This window comes from Saccopteryx leptura, chromosome 6 (assembly GCF_036850995.1).
Source record: "Saccopteryx leptura isolate mSacLep1 chromosome 6, mSacLep1_pri_phased_curated, whole genome shotgun sequence".
Taxonomy (NCBI): Eukaryota; Metazoa; Chordata; class Mammalia; order Chiroptera; family Emballonuridae; genus Saccopteryx; species Saccopteryx leptura.
The window spans coordinates 162,570,377-162,587,554 of NC_089508.1; positions in this window are offsets into that span (position 1 = coordinate 162,570,377).

The following is a 17,178-nucleotide window of genomic DNA, read 5'->3' on the forward strand; positions in this document are numbered from 1 at the left end:
GTGCAAAGTTCAGTCCCCTGGTCAGGGCACATATAGGAGCAGCTCAATGTTCCTGTCTCTCTCCAAAAAAAGAAGAGATGATGGATATCACACACATACACACACACACACAGAAATGTCCACTATATCTTATCAGCTAAAATTTCAACTTTTTCAATCCTCTCTTCTAATGAAAAGCCAATTTCATTTCAATGGTTATTTGAACTTCATGATGGTGAACCCCCATTCTTACCCAGATAGCACTGCTCAGAGACCTCAAGGTAACAGTCCCCACCCAAGGGGACTAAATCTAAGACTTAATGTTGTTTGGCTTTTCTAGCTCATACTAAGTGCTGTCTCTGTTTCATTAAAGACAAATTGTAGCAGCCAGTGTTGATAGGATTGTGGAAGTTACCACTTCCTTTTGTCCCCTCAGCTAAGGTCAGATGCCTCAGCCTGTGTTTAGGAAGATGGCACAGCGTGGCTGGCTGTGGATGAGTAGCCTCTATGACCTCACAGTTCTTTCCTTCTAACCACAGTGCTCTGTAGATTGCATAAGAGGTCACTAGGAAGAATACTTATCCTGGAACAGCAGAATCTGAGGGCAGAAGGCCATATAGAATCATGGGGAAAACTGTCCCAGGAAACCCTACTAGTCTATCCATTTGTCACATATCTTCACTGTGTTCTGCCATCTGAAATACAAGGTCCTGTATAAAAATTTCAGAAAAGAATCCAAGATTCAAAGGGCTGGAAGGCATATTTGAGTTCTTCTAGCCTACCCCCTCACTTTATAGTTGAGAAAAATGAGGTTCACAAGGAGAAGCGATTAACCAAAGACACAGCAAATTGGTGTCCAAGCTAAGAGTAGAGCCCAAGCATCTTGGATTTCCTTCCAGAGTTCCTTCCATTTAACTCTGTGGCCTCTCTTGGTGGATTCCAGTACTTAGTCCCACACAGAAGAATTGGGAGTCAAGAGGCTCCATTTGTCTCAGGAATATGGAGGTCCTTTTTGTAGCCACTTACCTTCTGAGAAGTGATTCATATAATAACCACATATTAAGTGAAAACAGTATGCCAAATACCATGAAAAGAAAATTAGCTCCCTGCTCCTGACCCCTGATTCTTAGGGTTTTTTTCCCCATAGGCAAATGCTATTATCACTTACATTCTATAGATATTCGATCTAGTTTTGTGGGTCCATGTCATCATTTATTAAGTGGTTATCTCCTCTACTAGGCTGAGGGTGGGTACTGTGTCTATTGGTTTGTTGCATTATTCTTGACTTGTCACATAATCAGCACTTTAGAGGTTTTGGTGAGATGAATGAACAGGTATGAAAATAACAGAGAGATTGGGTCTACGTTTATCTAAACGGCCAACTCTTGTACATCATTCCTGCCCCCACTCAGTACTGAGCACACAGTCAACTTCATTGATGTTCCTCAGTTACCCTAACTCTCGTTTTATACCTCTGTGGGAGCAACTTCTCACATGGTGCTGAAACTATAGTCCACTTGCCTGCCTGTCTCCACCAGGAGACTGTGAGTTCCTTGAGGGCAAGGACCACGTTTTACTCCTCTGGAATGCCGTGCTAAGCCTCCCGGAAGTCAATGAATACTTTCTGACTGGCTGCTGATCTAACCTTACTCATCAGACTGTTGGGCCCTTTGTCACTCTGCTCTCAAGCTCTGCCCATTTGCAGCCTGTGAGAGCAGCTCAGAACTGTTATTTTTCTGATAAAGACTAGTGTTTTCTTCAAAATCTCTAATTTAGAGAGATGGACTTCCCTTGTGCCTTACTGAAGATTCTCGGGGTTTTTTTTTGTTTTTTTTTTGTATTTTTCTGAAGCTGGAAACAGGGAGAGACAGTCAGACAGACTCCCGCATGCGCCCGACCGGGATCCACCCGGCACGCCCACCAGGGGGCGACGCTCTGCCCACCAGGGGGCGACGCTCTGCCCCTCCGGGGCGTCGCTCTGCTGAGACCAGAGCCACTCTAGCGCCTGGGGCAGAGCCCAAGGAGCCATCCCCAGCGCCCGGGCCATCTTTGCTCCAATGGAGCCTCTGCTGCGGGAGGGGAAGAGAGAGACAGAGAGGAAGGAGAAGGGGAGGGGTGGAGAAGCAGATGGGCGCTTCTCCTGTGTGCCCTGGCCGGGAATCGAACCCGGGACTTCTGCACGCCAGGCCGACGCTCTACCACTGAGCCAACCAGCCAGGGCCAGATTCTCGTTTCTTTTAGGACTGTTTTCTCATCTATAAAATGGGAAAAATTATGCCAACCTTCCAGGGTTATTGTGATAATTGAACAAGGTCTTGTGTAAGCATCAAGCACATCAAGGCAGTTGTTCATTTCCCCCACCCCCTTCAGCAAAAAGAAGAGTCTCAGTGCCTGTTGTGCTAAAAAGGAGACGAGGTCTCTGCATGGAAAGTATGGTCAGGCAGACAGAAACATTCATTGCAACCTCAATTCAAACATCGGTAAGATAATGATATGAGAATCACTAACAGAGGCAAAAATTGCCCTCTTTAAACAATGACTTGAAGTTTAATGTTTGCGTGTCAAAGAAGCTGCTGAGTGATGCATCCTCAGAACAAAACACAGAGACCTAGAAAGTCCCTCAGGGTCACATGCAGTCTGGACCCTGCCTGCGCCTTCTGTCCCATCTTGCAGCATTCCCCCCTTCCCTCTAGGCTCCAGCCACTCTGAACTTCCTTTGTTCCTCCTGCACCTTTCTGGCCTTTGCACATGCTCTTTCCCCCTGTCTGTCACTCAGCCTATAATTCTGAACTTAAAAATGTCTTCCCCAGGAACACCTCTCTTGACCTCCTGAACTAGATGTCATCATTGTGCTGTGAGCCACCCCCATAGAACACCATTCTTCCCCTTTCATAGCACTCATTACAGATATGAGCTCCCAAAGGGACCTTTAATCAACTATCTAGTTATTTGACAATTATTTCCAGGATTCTTGCTTTGTACCAGGAACTGTTCTGGAGGCTAGGGATACATCTGTAGGCAAGATAAACAGCAGACCCCACTGATGATACTTACATTCTAGTGAAAGAGACAGACAGTAAACAAATAAGCAAATTAACATAGGGACCTCTGCTTTGTTCATTGCTACATTCATAGAAGTGGACATTGTACCCAATACATAGCAGACACACAATAAATGCTTGTTGAGGTGAAGGAAAGAGAAGTGAGGATCAATGGCCTCAGTGGAGGCCAATGTCAGAGCTAATATAACTAACTAGTAGAGGATCATTGTACCCAAAAGGTCTGCCCAATTTATACAAGGGACCAAAATGGGTTGGAGCCTACTCTCTCCTATTGGTATCCAAGAATATGAATCTGAGGAGTGGAAAATGTGGCTTCTCTTCACTCCTGTGCCTGTGTTGGCATGTAAAAATGGGGACATGTGAATGAGTGCAAGTCCCAGATTTGCAAAGTGATCTTATCTACTCCTGAGCCTTTTTGTGCCAGTGGCAGGCTAGCTAGTTGCTAAACCCATTTCCTCTTTGTCATGGGCACCCACTTGGACTGCCTTTCTCCATTTCTCTTGCAGTTGGTGTGACCGTGTGATAAGCTTTCATCAGTGGAATGTTGTTGCCAATGATAAATCTCCAATGCATGACCATTCATGCACTTTGCCCATCACAGTGATCTTGGAAGCCATGTACTGAAGATGGCAGAGAGACACAAGATGGAAGGACATGAGTCCCTGAACTACTAGTTGGGGAAGAGTCTCCCATTTATTAAGAGCACTCATTTTGGACTTAACCTGAGCGAGGAATCAACTACTGTGATAGGTCCCTGAGGCTGGGAATTTACCTGTTAGAGCAGTGGTTCTCAAAGTGCACTGGTGCACCCTAGAAGATTTCCAGGTGCACCCTATGATATTCCAGAGAAATATGTGCCTGTTGGGGACCAAAAAACCAACAGGGTTTTTGGAGTTTAGGCTTTTGGAGGACAGAGGTGTGGGGAATTGGCTGTAAACTGACAGTTTGCCCCCCCCACACACACACACACCTCATTTGCCTGATGGGGTTGCAAAAGTCTGTTAAGCTGTGGTGCTGGATTGTTTACACTACTCCCCCTGTTCCCTGGAAAGACTGGAGGCAAGTTTCTTCTACCTTCGTTTGATGTAAAGTTAAGAGGATATGTATGGTGGGGGTTTTCTGCACTCAACACAATTAAGAGTAAAAAGAGAGAGATTCTTCAATGTATTGACAAGGAAATGGGAGTTTGGTTTTCAGACGAGATCGGGCGCGTTCAGGGTGGTATGGCCGTAGACGGAGTTTGGTTTTCAAATATGTGCCCAAACATTGAAGAAATCACTAGGACACATCAGGCTTATGTTTCTCATAAACACAAGAATGAAAAAAATTAACACATTCGTGCCGGGACCTGCCGAATTTACTAAATCTTACTAAGAATGTATCTAGATATACAGTGTGTTCGTAAAGTCATGATGCACTTTTGACCAGTCACAAGAAAGCAACAAAAGGCGATAGAAATGTGAAATCTGCACCAAATAAAAGGAAAACTCTCCCAGTTTCATACCTATTCAATGAAGTTCGATGTGGGCTCATGCACAGATTTTTTAGGGCTCCTTAGGTAGCTATCCCGTATAGCCTCTACAGACTCGTCACTGACTGATGGCCTACCAGAACGGGGTTTCTCCACCAAACTGCCGGTTTCCTTCAACTGCTTATCCCACCGAGTAATATTATTCCTATGTGGTGGCGCTTCCTTATAAACGCACCGATATTCACGTTGCACTTTGGTCACAGATTTGAATTTAGCGAGCCACAGAATACACTGAACTTTCCTCTGTACCGTCCACATCGCGACTGGCTTGGCCGTGGGCTGCTCCACTGTATACACGGTGTTGTGTCATCATCTGCGCATGTGCACATGCTGCCATATCATCCTACAGAAACTGGGAGGGTTTTCCTTTTATTTGGTGCAGAATTTCACATTTCTATCATCTTTTGTTGCTTTCCTGTGACCGGTCAAAAGTGCACCATGACTTTACGGACACACTGTATAAAAAGATAACTTTTTTGTCGTTTCTTTTATTTTTCAACCCCAGTTCTTTAAGAATTCTAAAAAGCATAACTCAAAAAATATAACATAAAAAGTTTTTTAATGTCCGAATAAATTTAATTTTGTTGTATTTATTTTGTTTAATTACCATAAAAGCATGCTTGGTCTTTATATTTTTTCTTTACTATTTGACTTAATTATTATAACATTTCTCAGAAATTTGTATATAGTGCGCCTACAATTATTTGTAGGATTTTAAATGCATCCCGACTTCAAAAAGTTTGAGAACCACTGTGTTAGAGTAGCTAGCATTATCTTAACTATACAGTTCCTTATTCTCTCCAGGACTATGACAGCTCTCTGACCCAGAGCCCTTCCCTGGGCTTCAGACTTGGCTCTACAACTGTGCATTGGGCATCCCTACTGACATGGTAGGCACCACTTCAGACTTAATGTGACCAAAACTAGGTTTGATATTTTCACCCCCAACCAGCTGCTCCTTCTCCAGTGCAGCCCATCTCAGTGGATAGCACTGCTTCCCCCCCAGGCATGCAAGTCTAAATTTCAATGTTGCCCTTGACTCCTTCTCCCTTTCTCTTACCTCCCACATAGATCTTTTTTCTTTTTTTCTTTTTTACAGGGACAGAGAGAGAGTCAGAGAGAGGGACAGATAGGGACAGACAGACAGGAACAGAGAGAGATGAGAAGCATCAATTATCAGTTTTTCGTTGCGACACCTTAGTTGTTCATTGATGGCTTTCTCCATATGTGCCTTGATCGTGGGGCTACAGCAGACCGAGTAACCCCTTGCTCGAGGCAGCGACCTTGGGTCCAAGCTGGTGAGCTTTTTGCTCAAGCCAGATGAGCCCGCGCTCAAGCTGGCGACCTCAGGGTCTCAAACCTGGGTCTTCTGCATCCCAGTCCAACGCTCTATCCACTGTGCCACTGCTTGGTCAGGCCCACATAGCTCTTACATTTTTCTTCAATTCATATACTCCTTCCCCAATGCTACTACCGTCAGACTACCTAGACACTGTAACAGCCACCAACTAATCATTCTCTGTACTCTACTATAGCTACCCCTCTAGCCCAAATTCTCCACATTACAGCTTGAGTCATCTACCCAAAGTAGATCCCAACATGCCGCACTCAGTTTGAAACACTCAGCTGGCTCCACCTCGTCCTGAGGATCCAGTTCAAACCCATTAAAAGCTCTGTATGATCTGTCGCAGTCTTCCTCTGCAGCCTCTTCACCGCTTCTGCAGACCCCAACCCAGCTGTCCCTATTCCTGTCACACTAAACTCATGTCACTTCTTCATTCACCGCATCTTCCCACTCCGCTCTGTTGCTTCTGCCCAGACCCTTTCCCTTAGACAATATCTGTTCATGCTTTTGGCCTTAGCTTGAATTTAACTTCCTCCCAGAAGTGGCCTCCCTGAACCCTGGAGCAGGCTCAGTCCCTGGCACCTACTACTGCCTATGATAACTCTCTTGACTGTTGTGACTTGTTTAATTGTCTATCTTTCCTGTTAGAGTGCAAGCTCCTAGAGTTCACGCCTTTGTTCTTAGCTTCTAGAACAAAGTAGAAATCACTGTACATCTGTCCAGTGAATACATATGAGCAGTAAACTAGTTGCAACTTAAAGTTGCAATATGACATCTCTCAGCAGCCTCTTAGAAATATCAGTGCTCATTTGTGATAGCAAACAGTTAATTCCGAGTGTTTCTCCACCATCTAAATCAGGCGGATTCACCCTCCACTTATTAATGAGGAAACAACCCCAAGGCAGCAGGTGCTCTGCCCCAGGGAGGGAGCGAGATGAGACAGTCACAGGGCTTGACTATGACCACACTAAGTCCACCTCCCCCTCCTGTTTTTCTTGTTTCTGAGCATGGGGCGGAAATGTAATGTCATGACACATTGGGGGATTTCTTTCTTCCCCTGCATTTTTCTGATGTGACTCCAGCCTGGGGGGTTGGGGGAACACAGGCCACGGGAGGAGGGAGGCGGGTGTTGGGGAGGTTAGCCGTGGCATTCCTCAGCGGCCTCCGTTTGCATAGCTCTGAGAAAGAAGAAAGAAGTCAGAGAGCTTTGGCAGACGCACTGGGCATTCAGCTCCTGTTCTGGCAGCTGCAGAGGCAGGGCCGAGCACATGCTCTGCCAAGGCCGGGAGGCAGGCTCCCTCCCAGCCCAGGCTGCCAAGATGAGGTGGAGGGGCTCAGGGCCTCTGCCTAAGATGGAAGAATCATAGAAAGGGTCCCCTTCTTTCTGCCCAGCCTGGCAGCCAGTTGGCCATGAGCCATTAAATGTGTGTGTGTATGGGGTGGGGGTAGGGGCATAGTATCAGGACCTCAGTGCAAATCCTTTCAGGTCCAAAGGCTGGTGTGGGCATCTGATATCCCAGGGGGCCAACTCAGCAACTCAGCCTCTCCCCCACCCTAGAGATCTTGGAGGGGCAGACTCTGGGCAGACGATCCCACCCAGCTACTAGTGCCACTGCCACCACATTCTAGAGCTGGCCATGAGCTACAGAGGGTGGCTTGAGAAAAAGCATGAGGCCCTACGCACCAAGGAAACAGGCTCCCTAGGAAAAGGTCACATATTTGATGTGGCGGTCATCTGGACACCTTAAATGCAGCTCTGTTCTTGTTTTCCTGAGGGCGCCCGCCAGCAAAAAGGCCTAAGACAATGGGGTGACAGCTGACCTGTTTGTGCAGCTGTAAGACCCTGTCATAGTTTCTCTTTCTCAGCAAAACCCAGTGCTGTACCCACTTACACAACCTGACCCCAACTTATACCCACTGGGACAGTCTTGCGAGCCAAGCCCTGAGTCTGACAAGGACTTCGCTGTGCCAAGAATCTAGAAAAGGAGGTGCCAACATAACTAGAAGTCAGAGCTTGATAATAGCTATCACATATTGAGTCCTTACTCCATGCCAGACATTGTTATAAAGGATTTACATGCACTATTATCCTCACAAAAATCCTAATAAGGAAATCGAATCTCTGACCTGTGGTGGTGCAGTGGATAAAGCATTAACCTGGAACGCTGAGGTTGCTGGTTTGAAACCCCGGGCTTGCCAGGTCAAGGCACATACAGGAAGCAACTATTACGAATTGATGCTTCCCACTTCTCCTCTCTCTCTCTCTCTCTCTCTCTCTCTCTCTCTCTCTCTCTCTCTCTCCCCTCTTTAGAAATCAATAAATAAAATCTAAAAAAAAAAAAAAAGGAAAGAAAAGAAAACTGAGGCTCCAAGAATTTAAATATTATAACTTATTCATGATTATTATACAAGCAGAATACAGAATGGGCAGGATTTGAACCCAGATTGTCTGATCCAGAGCCAAGACTCTAACCTCCACCTTGTTTTCATTCATTCATTTGTCCAACTGTCCAGTCATGCATGTATGCTTCAAGGCCTAAACGAGAGCCTTTGCTGTGCTAGGAACTGCTCGGGGCGCAGGCACACAGGGCTGCAAAAAGACACACCCCATGAACTCTAAGACTTCACAGTGGGAGAAACAGATGAGCAAACAACGATGAAAGCCATGGGAGAGGGACACCAAAGCTGCTCTGGGAGGAGGACCAATTTCCCTGCATTGTTCAGGGCCCAGGGCTGTGGAGGCACGGACAAGGAGCGACTAACCCATCTGGGACTGGGGGTGGGTGACAGACTTTCTCCAAAGGGTGTCCAGACATACACCTGGAACAGGATGTCTGTACTTGCAGGGTTGAACTTGAACTTGGGTCAAATTTCTCAGATCTGGAGCCTCAGGATCTGGAGTTGCATCCACTGGGCAGGAGAGAACATTTACTCCCAAATGTACCTGGTCAGCCCCTTCTTACCAAACACAGAGCCACCCAACCCAATCAGTACCACCAGAGAAACAGAAAGAAGGTAAGCCTTCCTAGAGAGCCCTGGGTGTGGCATGGTTTACACAGCCTGCCTGATGTAAACACTAGTGGTGTGAAGGAAGAACAAGCCAGAGCTTCTTCCTTATTTCACATTCCCATTGACTGCTGCTGTCAAAGCTGGGGGACAACAGCAATAAATCTAGTCCCTTATTATAGGGAGACCAACCCAACCCAATGATTTCTAGATTAGGTAAGGAAATAAGGGTTGGAGAAAAGGGTGACTTAATTCCTCCCGTCTGTCTGGTTCCTATACCCACATCAGATGTCTTTGGAGAAGCCTCCCACACAGGCTATGATCCACTAACTGCAGCGCTCCAGTCCTGAAAGGGGCCCTTTTCCTTAGATGCCCTGCTGGTTAGTAATGGCCAAGATGCAGGGAGGGGACATGGAGGGAGGGAGGGATGTCTTCTATAGAGCAAGAGGGCAGCTGGCTTCCTTCACAGCTGTGTGGGTGGCAGTGAGCTAAGAGGCCCCTGTTCTCTTCTCCATCAATCAAGGGGGCAATCAAGAAAAAATGTGCAATTTTAAAAGTTCAAAAAGAAAATCCAAACCACAACAACTTCTAAATCATTTTCATTTGATGGTGGCCTGACATTGTGGAAATCAGTCACAGAAAGGGATAATTCTTAAATTTCTCCTCCTGCTCTCAGACAAGGTTAGACTTTTTTTCTCTTTTGGGGGTTGGTCTCCATAGAATGACAGACACTGCCTAGTGCCCTGTTCCCTGGAAGCCTGGCCTGGCTTGGGCACCTCACCATAGCAAGAAGGAAAACACAGAGAGGTCTCCTCTTTGGAGAATGGTGGCCAAGAGTCTTCCTCATGGTCAATGAGGAGCCTGGGCCCTCCTGGAAAATGTTAGCATCAAGCCAAGTTGCAGCCTGACTTGAGGTGGCGCAGTGGATAGGCATCCACCTGGAATCCTGAGGTTGCTGGTTCAAAACCCCGGGCTTGCCTGACCTGTGGTGGCGCAGTGGGATAAAGTGTCGACCTGGAACACTGAGGTTGCCAGTTCGAAACCTTGGGCTTACCTGGTCAAGGCACATATGGGAGTTGATGCTTCCTGCTCCTCTCTCTCTCTCTCTCTCTTTCTCTCTCACTCCTCTCTCTCTAAAAATCAATAAATAAAATAAAATAAAAAAACAAACAAATCCCCGGGTTTGCCCAGTCAAGGCACATACCAGAAGCAACTACTACTACAAGTTGATGCTTCTTGCTTCCCCACCCTCCTTTCTCTAAAAAAATCAATATATAAAATCTTTTTTTTTTTAATTTAGTGAGAGGAGAGGAGGCAGAGAGACAGACTCCCGTATGCTCCCAACTGGGATCTACCCGGCAAACCCACTAGGGGGCGATGCTCTGCCCATCTGGGGCGTTGCTCCGTTGTAACTGAAGCCACTTTTTAGCACCTGAGGTGGAGGCCATGGAGCCATCCTTAGCGCCTGGGGCCAACTTGTTCATTCGAGCCATGGCTGCCAGAGAAGGAAAAAGAGAGCAAGAAAAAGAGAGACAGAGAGAGAAGGGAGGGAGTTGGAGAAGCAGATGGTCGCTCACTTCTCCTGTGTGCCCTGGCTGGGAATTGAACCCAGGACATCCATACACCAGGCTCACCACTGAGCCAACCGGCCAGGGCCATAAAATCTTTAAAAGAAAAAGGCAAAATTGCATTACTTAGTAATAGCCTTGCGCGAGGTGCTTCACTCCTCTGAGTTACAGGACCCTCACTCATTAAACTGGTAATAATACTACCCACCTCCCTGAGGCACTGTGAGGATTAAATAAGATTCTGTAAGAGAAGTGTACTTTACAGCTGTGAAGCACCATTTAATCAGGTGTCCATATTTTTTCTTTTTTTAAAGATTTTATTTATTGATTTTAGAGGGAGAGAGAAAAGGGGGTAGGAGTGGGGAGCATCAAGTCCTAGTTGCTTTGTAGTTGCTTCTCATATGTGCCCAGGGTTTCAAACCGAAGACCTCAGCGTTCCAGGTCGGCACTTTATCCACTGCTCCACTATGGGTCAGGCAGGAGTCCATATTGTTTTTTCCTGTCTGCAGGTCCTTCTTATTTAGAAGTCTTTTGCCTCTTTTTCCCCTCCTCCTTGCATTCCTCTTTCTCCAACTGCCTTCCTTCACCCCATATAGGCTTAATATGTTCACAAAAGAATTCTTGATTTCTACAGCCCTTCTGAACTTCCTTTTCTTTCCTAACTTGATGAACAGCATTTACTTAGTTTCTCAGGCTAAAATCCAAAAAGTCATCATTGATTAATTTTTCTCTTTCCCATAACACCTACGTTCAATCCATCAACATGTCTTATAGGTCAGTGGTCCCCAACCCCTGGGCCGCGGACTGATACTGGTCCGTGGGCCATTTGGTACTGGTCTGCAGAGAAAGGATAAATAACTTACATTATTTCCATTTTATTTATATTTAAGTCTGAACGATGTTTTATTCTTGAAAAATGACCAGATTCTCTCTATTACATCCGTCTAAGACTCACTCTTGACGCTTGTCTCGGTCACATGATACATTTATCCGTCCCACCCTAAAGGCCAGTCTGTGAAAATATTTTCGGACATTAAACTGGTCTGCGCCTGACCTGCGGTGGCGCAGTGGGTAAAAGCATCGACCTGGAACGCTGAGATCTCCGGTTTGAAACCCTGGGTTTGCCTGTCAAGGCACATATGGGAGTTGATGCTTTCTGCTCCTCCCCCTTCTCTCTGTCTCTCTGTCTCTCTGTCTCTCTCTCTCTCTCTGTCTCCTCTCTTTAAAAAAGGAATAAAAGGTATAAAAAATAAAAATAAAATGAAAATAAACCGGTCTGTGGCCCAAAAAAGGTTTGGGACCACTGCTCTAACTGACTGAAATAACGGGCCAGGGCCAGCAGTCATATTTTTTTTTTTTTTTTTTTTTGTATTTTTCTGAAGCTGGAAACGGGGAGAGACAGTCAGACGCCCGAATGTGCCCGACCAGGATCCACCCGGCATGCCCACCAGGGGCGAAGCTCTGCCCACCAGGGGGCAATGCTCTGCCCCTCCGGGGCGTTGCTCTGCTGCGACCAGAGCCACTCTAGCGCCTGGGGCAGTGGCCAAGGAGCCATCCCCAGCGCCCAGGCCATCTTTGCTCCAATGGAGCCTTGGCTGCGAGAGGGGAAGCGAGAGACAGAGAGGAAGGGGGGGGGTGGAGAAGCAAGTGGGAGCTTCTCCTATGTGCCCTGGTCGGGAATCGTACCCGGGTCCCCCGCACGCCAGGCCGATGCACTACCGCTGAGCCAACCGGCCAGGGCCAGCAGTCATATTTTTAAGACATAAATCAAGTCAGATTTTGCTCAAAACATTTCATTGGCTTCCAAACTGTGATCTACAAGGCCTCGTGTGATATGGTCTTGCCTTCCTCTTCAACCTCCAATTACTGTGCTGCAGCTCAGGGGTCCCTTTCTGCCCCTCATGTATATTAAGCTTATTTTGTCCCAGACCTTCACATGCCTGACGCTATCTTATCCCAGTTCAGAAGTTACTGTCTCAGAGTGACCTTCCTTGAGCTGCCTATATAAATTAATTCTATCCTGCTGACTCTTGAGCACATCACTTTTTTGTGTGTTACTTATTTATGAAATTATACTACTTCTTTATTTATACACATATTGTTGGTCCCTGTGTGAGTCTTGTTCCTATTCTCCAACAAGAATAATACATGGCACCTTATAAGCACCCAATTTATGTTTGTTTGTTTGTTTTGAATGAATAAATGAATGCCTTGGCTCCAAAATTACTCTTATTGATTGATTTCCATAGCCCTTCTGAACTTCCTTTTCTTTCCTAACTTGACAAACAGCATTCAAAATGCCCTCTCTTTCAGAGCATGAATCTCACGTGGAAGGTGTCAGGGAGGCCTCCACAAATATTTGCTGAATGAATGAAGCTAAAATGAATTACACCAACAAAGAATGTCAGCATCTTAACACTTGGCTATTCCCAGGAGTATTAGCATTCTCAAACAGGAAGCTTGAATTTCAGGCATTGTTGACAAAGAGAAGAATTTCAGCCCAGCCAGAGTTGAAGTGATATATTTGGACATAGTTGCTGTTCCATGGCTTCTTAAGTCCACAAATATTTAATACCCTTTGGGGCTCCTTAGAAATGAAAGCTGACATTAAAATGTAAAATGGTGATTTTAAAGCATTGTTTGTTTCTAAGGAAAGAACTGTGGATGGGGAATCAGAGGGCTGGGTTTTAATCCTGGAAGTGTGCCACTAATTAGGTCCTTGGACAGGTTGCTGAAGATAACCAACATTTACTGAGGATCTATCATGTGCCTGGCTCTGAACTAGGCACTTTACTCACACATATCAGTTTTGCAACTCTTCCAGGTGGATATTTTTATTATCTATATTTCATAAATAGGGAGACTGGTTCAGAGAGGTCAGGTATCATGCATGAGGTACTCCCTAATGCACATGAAGCCAGGACTCAGACTCAAGGCTTTGACAGCCTGGATTTCGTTCCTTCCCCTGCACCCTGATACAATACCTCAGGCCTTCTTCTGTGAATCTGTTAACTGATGCAGAAGAAGAAGCTCTTGGGCTCTAAGGAGTTGCTCTCTAAGGTTCCTTTCATAAGATTTCTTTACTAGACCATTTCTGGATAGAGGAAGAACAGAAAGTAAGTCTGGCACTGAGAACTAACTCATTTGGGAATATAGCTTAGTGGTTAGAGTGAAGACTTAGGAGGTAGGCTTCCTGAGTTCACATCCTGCCTGTACCACACACTTTCAGCATCTATAACACGAGTAGAATCAGATACCTACCTATACCTACCTCCCATGTTGTGATGAGGCATAGCTGAAATGATGCCCGTAAAGTGTGCAGCCCAGTGGCCAATGCTCAGTGAACTGGCCAATTCTGAGAAGCGGCTGTAGGTTCAGAGGCTCCAAGAGTCAGCATATCAGCCAAGAAGATGCCCAGGGTAGCTCGAACAATGCCAAGGAGAACTCCCATCATCAGCAGGGTGGGAGGAGAGAGTAGCTGAGAGGCAGGAAGCCTAGAGCCCACAGGAAACATTAGCTGGAGAAACAAAGTGTGTTCAGAGAAGCCCAGCCCCATGTGAGGCTGAAGGCTTGCCCCATGAAGAGTTCAAAGTAACTCACTGCTCCACTGTTATTTTTGACATCTGTGCTATTTTCTCTGATTACCAAAGTAATACATTGGTACTTTACCAAGCTTTATATAATGCAAGTAGCAACAGGGCTTCCTAATCAGGTTTTTAAAAAATGTTTACTTATGTTTAAAACAGATACAAAAATGCACAAGTCATACTCAATGAATTTTCTCAAAGAGAATACCCTCAGTTGGCCTGCAACCAGATTATGGAACATAATGTTATCAGAACACCAGAGCTCCCCTATCTGCCCCCTCTGGTCATTACTAATCCCAACAGGAATCCCTTTCCTGATTTCTTTCCCCTTAGATAAGTTTTGCCGGTTGTTAATTTTTAAATAATTGAAATGGCATAGAATGTACCCTTTTGTGTCTGGCTTTTTTCACTCACCATTATGCTTTGAGATTCATTTATATTATTACTCTGTAGTATTTCATCATATAACTTATCACAATTTTTTTTAAATTTTTATTTATTTATTTATTCATTTTAGAGAGGAAAGGGAGAGACAGAGAGAGAGAGAGGAGAGACAGAGAGAGAGAAGGGGGGGAGCTGGAAGCATCAACTCCCATATGTGCCTTGACCAGGCAAGCCCAGGGTTTCAAACCAGCGACCTCAGCATTTCCAGGTCGACGCTTTATCCACTGCACCACCACAGGTCAGGCCTAACTATATCACAATTTATTTATTCATTTCATTGTCAAACACTAATGAGTATTTGGGTAGTTTCCAGTAATTGTAAATAATGCTAAAGTCACTCTTGTACATATATATCTTTTGTGAACATACGTACTCTTTCTCGTCTATATCCCTAGGAGTGGAATTGCTGGATTATAGCATGTGTATGTTCAGCTTTGGTAGTTATTGCTGCCCAAAGTTTTGAAAGAATATTCAAAGTATCTACAAAATCTCTGTGTGGGCTCTCAGAGAAATTTCAGAGTGTGACAGCTCACTAAGAGAAGAGAATGAGGAGGGAGCAGTCCAGTGGCACTTGTGCAATGACCTCCCAATAAGTCTCTGTTTCCATTCCAGGACACCATAGCCACATGACCTGCCCCAAATTCCACTTTCATCTTGTCATTCCCATCCATTCTCCCCAACAAAGACCCTTCTTTAAACCTAACCATACATCCAGGGCAGCACTGGATCACATACCTGTTCACTTGCTGGCCTTGGAGTAGATTTTCATCATTTCTTATGTTCATTCATCCATGCAACAAATATTCAGAGCCTACAACTCAATTATATTGTCTTAGACCTGAGGTTGGAGAAATGTACCCCTACCCTGATGGAACTAACATCCTAGTAGGAAGAGAAAGACAATAAACAAATAGTATGTCCTGACCAGGCGGTGGCGCAGTGGATAGAGCGTTGGACTGGGACACAGCGGACCCAGGTTTGAAACCCTGAGGTCTGGCTCATCTGGTTTGAGCACAGCTCACCAGCTTGAACCCAAGGTTGCTGGCTTGAGCAAGAGGTCACTCGGTCTGCTACAGCCCCACGGTCATGGCACATATGAGAAAGCAAACAATGATCAACTAAGGCGTGGCAACAAAGAATTGATGCTTCTCATTTCTCTCTTCCTGTCTGTCCCTATCTGTCTCTTTCTCTGTCTCTGTCACCAAAAAGACCAAAACAAAACAAAACCAAAAAAAAAAAATAGTATGTTAGTGGTAATAAAGGCTCTAGGGAGAAATAAACAATACAAGGAAAAGAAGAACATGATGGGGGGAATGTGCTATTATATGATATATAATTGAGTGCTCAGGAGAGATCTGTAAGGCAGACATTGTTTTAAATGGTCACTCTGGCTATGACATTGGAAATGGGCTATGTGGGAGCAAGGTGAAAGAAGAGAAAGGAGGCCATGCAAGAGTCTAGACAAGAAATAATGGTGAATTAGACTAGAGCAATGGCCATGGCAGTGATGAGAAGTGGCTGCATTTGGCATCTATTCTAAAGGTAGGGCTGATAAGACTCACAGATGGATTGGCTCTGGAGCAGGAGAGGGAAGTCAATGGTGCTTTGTTCCCCCAAGGGCAATGCCTGCTTGCGCACAGAGCCAAGGATCAGGGCCTGTTGATTGATTGAATGGGTAGGTGATTTTCCTGGTTACAGCCAGCCAAACTTCTGATGTAAAAGGTCTATTTTCTTTTGTCTCAGAGGTAGTGCAATGCAAGTATTTACAGTGTGTCCATAAAGTCATGGTGTACTTTTGACGGGTCACAGGAAAGCAACAAAGGTGATAGAAATGTGAAATCTGCACCAAATAAAAGGAAAACCCTCCCAGTTTCTGTAAGATGATGTGGCAGCATGTGCGTATGCGCAGATGATGACACAACACCGTGTATACAGTGGAGCAGCCCACGGCCATGCCAGTCGAGATGTGGATGGTACAGAGGAAAGGTCAGTGTGTTCTGTGGCTCGCTAAATTCGAATCCGTGAACAAAGTGCAATGTGAATATTGGCGTGTTTATAATGAAGCGCCACCACATAGGAATAACATTACTCGGTGGGATAAGCAGTTGAAGGAAACCGGCAGTTTGGTGGAGAAACCCCGTTCTGGTAGGCCATCAGTCAGTGACGAGTCTGTAGAGGCTATACGGGATAGCTACCTAAGGAGCCCTAAAAAATCTGTGCATGAGCCCACATCGAACTTCATTGAATAGGTATGAAACTGGGAGAGTTTTCCTTTTATTTGGTGCAGATTTCACATTTCTATCGTCTTTTGCTGCTTTCCTTTGACCTGTCAAAAGTGCACCATGGCCTGACCAGGCGGTGACGCAGTAGATAGAGCATTGGACTGGGATGCAGACGACCCAGGTTTGAGACCCCGAGGTCGCCAGATTGAGCGCGGGCTCATCTGGTTTGAGCAAAAAGCCCACCAGCTTGAACCCAAGGTCGCTGGCTCCAGCAAGGAGTTACTCGGTCTGCTGAAGGCCCGCGGTCAAGGCATATATGAGAAAGCTATCAATGAACAACTACTAAGGCATTGCAACGTGCAATGAAAAACTAATGATTGATGTTTCTCATCTCTCTTCGTTCCTGTCTGTCTGTCCCTGTCTATCCCTCTCTC